Genomic DNA, 10377 nt, shown 5'->3' on the forward strand with positions numbered 1-10377 from the left:
AGACCTCTACAATGAGAACTACAGAACACTAAAGAAAGATATTAAAGAAAACCTTAGAAGATGGAAAGATCTCCCATGTTCTTGGATAGGCCGAATTAATATTGTCAAAATGGCCATACTACCAAAAGTGCTATACAGATTCAATGCAATCCCAATTAAAATCCCAATGACGTACCTTACAGAAATAGAGCAAGCAATCATGAAATTCATCTGGAAGAATAAGAAACCCAGAATAGCTAAAGCAATCCTTCGCAGGAAAAATGAAGCAGGGGGTATCGCAATACCCGAACTTCAACTTTATTACAAAGCAATAGTAACAAAGACGGCATGGTACTGGTACCAAAATAGACAGGTAGATCAATGGTACAGAATAGAGGACACGGACACAAACCCAAATAAATACAACTTTCTCATACTAGACAAAGGCGCCAAAAATATGCAATGGAGAAAAGATAGCCTCTTCAACAAATGGTGCTGGGAGAATTGGAAATCCATATGCAACAGAATGAAACTAAACCCATATCTCTCACCATGCACAAAACTCAACTCAAAATGGATTAAGGACCTTGGAATCAGACCAGAGACTCTGCAGATTATAGAAGAAAAAGTAGGTCCCGATCTTCAACATGTCGGCCTAGGACCAGACTTCCTCAACAGGACTCCCATAGCACAAGAAATAAAAGCAAGAATCAATACCTGGGATAGATTCAAACTAAAAAGCTTTCTCTCAGCAAAGGAAACTATCAGTAATGTGAAGAAAGAGCCTACAGAGTGGGAGAATATCTTTGCCAATCATACTTCAGATAGAGCACTAATCTCCAGAATCTATAAAGAACTCAAAAAACTCTACACCAACAATACAAATAATCCAATCGAGAAATGGGCTAAGGAAATGAACAGACACTTCACAGAAGAAGATGTACAAGCAATCAATAAACATATGAAAAAATGTTCAACATCTCTAGTAATAAGAGAAATGCAAATCAAAACCACCCTAAGATTCCATCTCACCCCAATTAGAATGGCGATTATCAAAAATACAAGCAACAGGTGTTGGCGAGGATGTGGGGAGAAAGGTACACTCATACATTGCTGGTGGGGCTGCAAATTAGTGCAGCCACTCTGGAAAGCAGTGTGGAGATTCCTTAGAAAACCTGGAATGGACCCTCCATTTGACCCAGCTATCCCACTCCTTGGCCTATACCCAAAGGACTTAAAATCAGCATACCACAGAGATACAGCCACATCAATGTTCATAGCTGCTCAATTCACAATAGCCAGACTATGGAACCAAACTAGATGCCCTTCAATTGATGAGTGGATGAAGAAACTGTGTATATATACACAATGGAATATTACTCAGCCATAAAGAATGACAAATTATGGCATTTGCAGGCAAATGGATGAAATTGGAGAATCTCATGCTAAGTGAGATAAGCCAATCTCAAAAAGCCAAAGGACGAATGATATCGCTAATTAAGTGGAGGATGACACATAAGGGGGGGAGGGAAGGGTTAATGTAGGGTTAGAGTTAGGGTTAGGAGGGGGTCAAGTATGGAGGAAGAAAGTACTGTATAGAGGATAAAGAGGGGTGGGAGGGGTGGGGGGGAAGGGAAAAAAATAACAGAATGAATCAAACAACATTACTGTATGTAAATTTATGATTACACAAATGGTATGCCTTTACGCCATGTACAAACAGAGAAACAACATGTATCCCATTTGTTTACAATAAAAAAAAATCTAGATATGGAACCACCATATGACCCAAATATACCACTCCTCAGCATTTATCCTAAACAAAGTCATCATACTATAGTGACACATGCATACCCATGTTTATAGCAGCACAATTCATAATAGCCAAGTTATGGAACCAGCCTAGGTGTCCATCAGTGGATGAATGGATTTAAAAATGTGATATGGATTTAAAAATGTGGAGTTGAATTTCGTCATAAAGAAAGATGAAATTCTGTCATTTGAAGGAAAATGGATGGAACTAGAGACCATTATGTTAAGCAAAATAAGCCAAACAAAAGGTCAAAGGTTATATGTTTTTTTCTCATATGTGGAAGTTAGAGATGAAAAAGAAAGAGAAATGTGGAGGAGTAAGAAATCTTATATAAATCAAAGGGAGAACAGTAGAGAAAAGGGATGAGGGGATGGGAGGTCTGGAGGGAGGGTGAAAGTGCTGGGGAATGATACTGGACAAATTATATTGTTATTTTGTGTGCATGTTCAAAATGTAATTAAAAATTTTATTATTATATACAACCATAATGCACCAATAAAACAATGTGAAAAGGGAAAATAGAAACTAAACCTAAGGGGGGCAAGAATGCTGCCACTAGTAGACACAACAATGATTCCATTAACATCCATAATATGGCTCACAAGGGAGGTATTATCATCTTCCATCAACTGGCAGAATTTCGTAAGAGGTTCAAGATCACCCAAAGGGTAGGTGGCAGGGCCAAGACCCAAACTGACAGCTATCTAATTCCATTATGCCACTTGGCTTCCCTCTAAAGCAATTATAGTTGACCCTCTGTATCCATGGGTTCTGTGTCATTCGTGTCTGTGTGGAAAAAAAAATTCCATTAAACTAGAAGTTTTAACTCAAAACTTTGGACTCTTTGCTTAATACTTTGGACTCTTCAGGCCTCTGAATCAATAGGCAAAGATAAAAGTTATTATGCTGACTGAGGTGATTGGTGATGATTACCAATGGGAAATTGAATTGCTACTCCATAATGGAGGTAAAGAAGAGTATGTCTATAGTGCAGGAAATTCTTTAAGGCATCATTTAGCATTACATGTCCAGTATCTAAGGTCAGTGGAAAATTATAGTTTAATACAGGCAGAATAGTAATATCCCAGGCCCTTTTGAAATAAAAATTTGGATCTCCCTATTAGTGGATGTGTTTGTTAAAGGCAAAAAAATTGGATTATGGGAGAAGGTAGAAATAAATATCAGCTTCAATGGTCTGACCTGTTGTAGAAAGGAAGAGAATAATTATTTTGAGTATTCTTTTTATTTTGTTATGAATTTGGACGTTTTAGATATGTGTGTATATGTATATGTGAAATACAGAGATATGTGGATATGTATGTTTTCTCCCTCTTTTATTCCATTATCATATAGAATAAGATATAGTGACATTATAATAACATTTAATTATTCTTAATATTACATCATAGTACTTAAGTCATGGAATAACAAGGAAAGTAAATACTCAAGGATTTTATATCCTTTTCTGAAGAAGGGAACAGTATATATTCAATTGTATGTAGGATAGATGTATCATGTTAAGTAAAATTATGACTTTGCCTTTGTTCATTTGAAGATTATTAAGTATTTAGAAAATATATATTGGTTCCAAATTAACAATGGATTTCTTTCCATTAATTCTATGTGTCAACTCGATGAGATGGTGGGGTGCTCAGATATTTGATTAAACATTGTTCTAGATTTGTCCTTGAGGGTGTTTATGAATGATATTAAAATCTGAATCAGTAGCTAAGTGAAACAGATTGCCCTCACCATGTGGGTGGGACTTATTCAATCTGTTGGAGGTCTAAGTGGAACAAAAGTTGGAGCAAGGGAGAGTTGATTCTTTTTGCTGATTTTAAGGTGGGGCCTCAATCTTCTCCAGAACTTGAACTAGAACTTCACACTATCGACTCTCCTGAGACTCCAGTGCACAGGCAGGAGACCATGGGACTTCTCTCCATGATTTAACAAATGTGTGTCAATTTCAACTTTTTATATATATTATATTATATTATATTATATTATATTATATTATATCATATTATACTATACTATATATGGCTGTTGGTTCTGTTTCTTTGGGGAACCCTAACACAATTATGGACACAAAAATTTGAATTTCTCCTTAGCTTGCAGGCCACACAAAAACAGGCACTGGCTCAATTTGGTCTGTAAACCATACTTTACTGATTCCTGTATTAGGATATAAGCAGTCAATAGAAAAACTGAAAACAAGCTAGCCCTTCAATTTTGTTTTATCATCTAAATTTTAGATTCTAAAATAAGAGAAGGAAAACAAAAGAGGTTGATAAGTTTTATTACTCTATAACCAAAGGTTATTTAATCTGTGGGAGAATTAATTGTTTCTTCACCCTTTATAGCCAATGAGAATGTGGTTATTTCCATTGTTTTTTTCAATGGATATTAAATTTCCACTATGGTTCTGAGTTGTGTGTATGGTCCAAAAATGATTTTTTTGCCCCTCTTATAAGGAATGAAATTACAGTTTTCTTCAATCAATCTAACATTAAAGATGAAGAGTCTTCATAATAAAGCCATCATTCTACCCATCAACCAGACTTTAAAAATCAACTGAAGTAATGTTTCTCAAAGTGTGGTCTGTGTTCTCAGTCTCAACCTGAAACTAGAAGGAAATGCAAATTCTTGGGTGAATCAGAAACTCTGCAATTGTGTTTTAACAAGCTCTCTTAATGAAGCGGTTGAACACTAAAGTTTGAAATCCATGGAACTTGAGAGAATATTCCTAGGGCTGTCCAGATCTAATAGAGTCGAATCTCTGATTTTGTAACCAAACACAATGAGTTTGCCTCTTGGTGAGTGCAAAGTCAATAATCACAACCAGGAGATGAAAAGAATGAAGAAAGGCTTACTGCAGCAAGTAAGGAGCTCATTAAAGACAATTCTTAGAGCAGTGCCCCCTTTGAACAAAGAAAATGTTATAGTTTGGATCTGGAATGTCCCCCAAAGGCTCATTATTGATGACTTGGTCTACAGCTAATAGCACTATTGGGAGATAGTGGAAGCTTTAGGAAGTCTCATTGGAGAATGTAGGTTATTACATTCAATCTGTTAGAGGTATAAATAGAACAAAGTATGGAGTAAGGGAGAATTGACTCTTTGCCTGAATGCTTTTAGGTCATTGAGGGTTCGTACTTCAAGGGTATATCTTGTTCTTGCCCTGCCCATTGGTCCACACCACCACCACCACTCTGACCACCATGAGGTGAGCAAGTTTTCCACTACACACTCCCTACCATTATGTTCTACCTCACCATAACCCCAAAACGATGGAACTAAGAGACCACACATCAAAATCTCTGAAATCATGAACCATAACAAATCTTTTTTTCTGTTAAGTTTGTTTCTGTCAGGTGTTTTGTCACAGTGATGGAAAGTTAATTCAAAAAGCAAGGAACTTTAAAAAAAAGCAAGGAACTTTTATACATATTCATATAGAAAAGACTCATCATTACATATAGAGGGAAGCACATTCCTAAGCATACTCAGTTCAAGGCCATGTCATATTTTTTTAAATAGCAGATGGCAATGCCTTTCAATAGAAATTTAATATTAGAAGGAGCAAAGTTTACTCCATACTGTTACCTAAAATCTCAGAGTGATTCAGGGATTTTTACTGGTTCCTTGTAAGGTGTTTTGGAGGGCCTTAGCATAAACAAAAAATAATTTGAAGGGACATTAACAGCCACTTAAAGGACTGAACCCTCCACATTCATGTTACTGTTTGGTTGTGAAGTGCCCCCAAAAGTTCATGTGTGAAACAATTCAAGAAGGTTTATAGACGAAATGGTTATGAGAGCCTTAACCCAATCAGTGACTGAATCCCCCTGATGGGATTAACTGAGTGGTGACTGAAGGTGGTAGGATGTGTCTGGAGGAACTGGATCATTGGAGGAGTGCTTCTGGGGCATATATTTGGTGAGCTGAGCTTAGTCTCTCTCTGGTTTCTGATCATTGTGTGAAGTGCTTCTCACTGCCTCACTCTTCTGCCATAGTATTCTGCCTTACTTTGGGTCCTGAGAAATGAAGTTGTCTGTCTATGGAACGAGACCTCTGAAACCATGAACCCAAAAATAAACTTCCTTCTCTAAAATTGTTCTTATTGGGCCTTTTAATCACAGCAGTGAAAAAACTGACTATAATAGTCAAATTTCTGTTGCTGTGACAAAATATCTTGAGAAAATCAACTTAAAGGAGGAAAGATTTATTTTGGCTCACAGTTTCAGAGGTTTCAGTCCAAGGTCACCTGGCTCCATTGGGCCTGAGGTGAGAGAGAATGCCATGGTAGTGGAAGCATATGGTGGAGTAGGCTACTTACCTCATGGCAGACAGGAATCAAACGAGGGAGGACAAAAAAACCCTCAGAAGCATGTCACCTGCAATCTATTCCCTCCAATAATACACTGCCTCCTAATGTTTCCACTATCTCCCAACATGTCATCATCTAGGAACCAAGCCTTTAGCACATGGTCTTAGGGGCAATTTAAGATCTAGACCATAATTTTCTTCACCTGCCAAAGTCTTCTGTTCATCTCACATTAAAAACTGCATTCAGTCCATCTCCAAGAACACCCAAGGTCAGAAACAGCCAAGTTCAAAGTATTCTCTGTGATTCAAGACAAACTCTTAGCTAGGAGACATGTAAAAAAATAACAGGTTACATGCTTCCAACATACAATGGCACAGGGCAAACATGTCCCATTCTAAAAAGAGGGAATCAGAGATTATCAATAGGTCTAAAGTAAGACCAAAACCAAGTAGGGCAAACATCAAATCTTATAGCTTCATATCCCACATCTGTGGCATGTTGTGGTGTCATGTGAGCTGCAAAGAGCTTTGGCAATCCCCCTCTATGACTTCCAAGTCACTGTAGGAGGTGGTAAGTCTGTGATTCTGACTTTAGATCCTGAGTTCTAAAATCCTACATCTATTGAATCACAAATGTAATATTTCCACGCTATTAAATTGCTATAAAACTGTATTGAAAATGATCATGTGATGCTATGTATCATAACTGCATTTATTCTTAATTGATATAAAAATGGAGACAGTTGTAACAGAGCACTCTAAACTGTGGGTGTAACAGAGTTAAGGTCAATTTGTGTATTGGATTAACAGTGATCTTTTTAATGCAGGAATTACCTTCATGTTGACCACATACCTCTGGCTAATAGAGGGGATATTGTGTCTTAGGACTGAACCATGGCTGGTTAGAGCTGAATGAACCAGGCTCTGGGTTATCTTTTCAATTCAAACCATATAAAGGTCTCACCTACCTTAGCACCAAGTATCAACATTCAGGGATCAAAAATCTTATTACACAGGTCTTTATTGGATCCTACTAAAGAAAAAAATTTATAGTAGTTGTGAAAGATGGTAAAACAGACTTCAAAAAGAGCCAAGGAAATAGGTACAGGGATCACTGCAATGGAGTATTGTAGTGGGGGAGAGAGATTGGACTCTATTCTGATTCCAACAAAGACAAATAGGGTTTTATAACCATGGAGCAGGGTGGGGATCAGGATGAAAAATTTCTAAGAGAAAACATTAAAGATAAAATGTTTCTGGCTAACTGACTTGATAGGATTACTGCTAAAGGATCATCAGAGATTGAGAGCAGTGAGATGCTAAGGGCTGGGGGTTTTCACTAACATGACTTAAAGAATTCCCTCTCTCACTCAATTCTATAATGACAGAAAAGGAAGCTCAGAGTCAGGCCTCCTCAAAAGCAGGACTCACAGAAGCCTGAGTAAAGTCAAAGAGAATAATTATCAATCCTATTCAGGGTCACTGTAACTGAAATGATACTGTATTTGTGCATGTTGTAATAATTTTACTACACCTGGGACAGAGATTACAAAATAGTCATTCTTGTATCCTTATGATCATCATCACTACTACCTAACAATTAGTACAAGGACTTTAGTGGTGATTTTTGCTGATTTGGACATGACTTTAGAGAAGTTACTCTTTAGTATGTTGTTAAGCCTTCTTTACAATCAAGCCTTCTTGATTTTGAATAGTCCTAAAACAGAAGAAAAAACATTTCAATTTCAGATGAATAATATTTTTAAAATAGTATCTCTCCTTTTTATTTACTTTCCTTTAGTAGCAGTCTGTTTCAGAGGAACCAGGTATTTGCTATAGGCAACTTTTTGTTTTCTCTTAGTTGTATCCGGACAACTGGGAATAAAACTAGAAAATTATTTTAGAGCCAAAGTTTATTGCGTGTTTGAGAATTGCAAAGGGATTAATGGTTTTAGAAAACTCATTGCAAAGCTTTATTTAAAATGTCAGAAACCCAGTCAGTACTGAAAGGATAGGGTTTCATGTCAGATTTTAAAATAAGAAGGATATTGTTTTTGTGATCATAGATGTGGTTTATTTTCTTCTGTACACCATATTTTTCTTTTCATTCCTACTCTACCTGAAAAACATGATCAATGTTAATTTTTATCCTTTTTTCTTTGTGTCCCTGAAATCAGAAACTATATGGACATAAGTACACTAATGTGTTTGGGAAATAAAAACTATAAGCAGATCACTGAATAAGATATTTTATTTGACTGCAAAATATTATTGGTGACTACCTGTCCCCCCCCCCCGCCCCCTTTTTTCTTTTCAAACAAGTTCTTGCTATGTCACTCAGGTTGGCCTTAAACTGGCAATTTCCTACCTCAGCCTCCCCAGTTGCTGGCTTTACAGGCAAACATCACCATGCCCAATTCTCTCTTACTCTTCTAATTCCTGTTTTCTGAGCATCAGGAAGTCTGAGCTTTTTACTCTCATTGTTTCCAAAATATTAAGATCGCTAGAGTACAGTCTGAAGAAGAGGGAAGAGTGTCCTGGAGCAAGAAAGAGGAATTCCTGACACTCTGCTCTCATAGAAAACTTTAAAACACCATGTGGGTAAGTAGAGAGCATTTCTGTGGTAGCCAACAGATGACACTTGCTCTGCAAAGCCTGACCTCCACAATCCAGGGATTAGATGTAATGCATGTAGTCAAAATATTAAGAATCTGGCTAAAAATAATACTGGAACATAATTTAAGCACAAAGACATTGTGTTTACTTTTAAAAATCACTGAAGTCCTTCCTGTTAAGAGTTTGCTGCTGGGTAATATGTAATGAAATAGTAATATTTTCATTGTCAAGTTGTAAATTTCTCTATTACTTTTCAGGAAGACTAGATTCTGTTTGTTTTGTTTATTTGTTCCAACCATCTCCATTTAGTAACAGGAAAATATGACTTAAAGGTGGAGTGGAATGGAGGGTGAAGGGGAATTGGCCATGTCTTGATAATTATTGGAAATATGTTTCTCTATATTCTTTATTTTGTAAAATAAATTAAATATAATAGGAGTGAAACACTAGCTGCTTTTTTTTTAACTATACACAGAAATAAGTAAAGGCACCAAATTCTAAGTCCCTATTCCATCTTCTGCTGTAAAAGTAGCAAAGAAACAAACCAGTGCTCAGCCAGTTCAAAAAGAAAACTGTCATTCAGGCCAGCTGACTATGACATTGACATTCAGTAATCTTACTAACATAACCATGAAAATCATATTCTGCTAACTCTCATTCTGCTAACAAATGCCCCTTTTCATTTGCCTTGGCATAAAACTAAAGTGTTGTAAAATATCTTTCAGAAAAAAATAAAGAGAACAGTATGGTACATGTAGCTGTCATGAGTGTAAGATTTCACAATTCAATTATTTAGACTACTTCTTTTCCTGTCCATCTTTTGTGCCTTTCATTTTTCTTCTTTTAAAATTATTCTTTCCCCATCATGCCACGTTCTAGATTGTCCACGATTCGTTGGACTCCTTACCTGCCATGTCCTTTTTTAGCATCAACACATTTTCTCCTTCTTTCTCTTCTTAGCCGATTTACTACTCCATATATCAACAATGGTTGAGAAGTACATGGATCTCCAATATTATAAAATACAAATAGTATAAGTTTGAGGAGTCCGAATAACTGTGACAAACTCTACTCTTAACTACACCCAACAAAAAGAAGTTCTCCCATTCTTAATCCTCTAACTACATTTTTAGGAGGGCAGCATTGCCCTCATCTTGCCACATCACTTGGCTGAATGGCTCTAGGTTTTGTCATTTTTATCTGGTTTTTATTTTTCCCTTTTTAGAAAAACTACTTGCTATAGGGAAATCCATCTTTCTGACTATTCACTTGATAGACAGGAGATAAGGTAGCCTAAATGGGACAAAAGTCAAAACTACTAAAGGTTTTTGGGATCAGTATAAATTTTATATCTCAAATGCAATTTTAAAGTAATAATAAAATGTAAATCGTTTAAGCATTAATGAAGCTTATAATGCTAAGATTCTCTAGAAGCAATAATGAAGATGGAAATCTCAAGAAAACATTAAAACTGCCATACATTTTGACTTCAAAGATAGAAACGGGGAGAGGATTGACTATTAATCATCAGAAAGGTAAGGGGAAAAGCACAGGGAAAGGTCACCTTAGCAGCAGAACAGTAAGGACCAGTCATATTCACTGTTTTTAGTTTTCCAACCATGTTCCATTCCCCGAGATTT

Source organism: Sciurus vulgaris, assembly GCF_902686455.1.
Source record: "Sciurus vulgaris genome assembly, chromosome: 6".
Taxonomy (NCBI): Eukaryota; Metazoa; Chordata; class Mammalia; order Rodentia; family Sciuridae; genus Sciurus; species Sciurus vulgaris.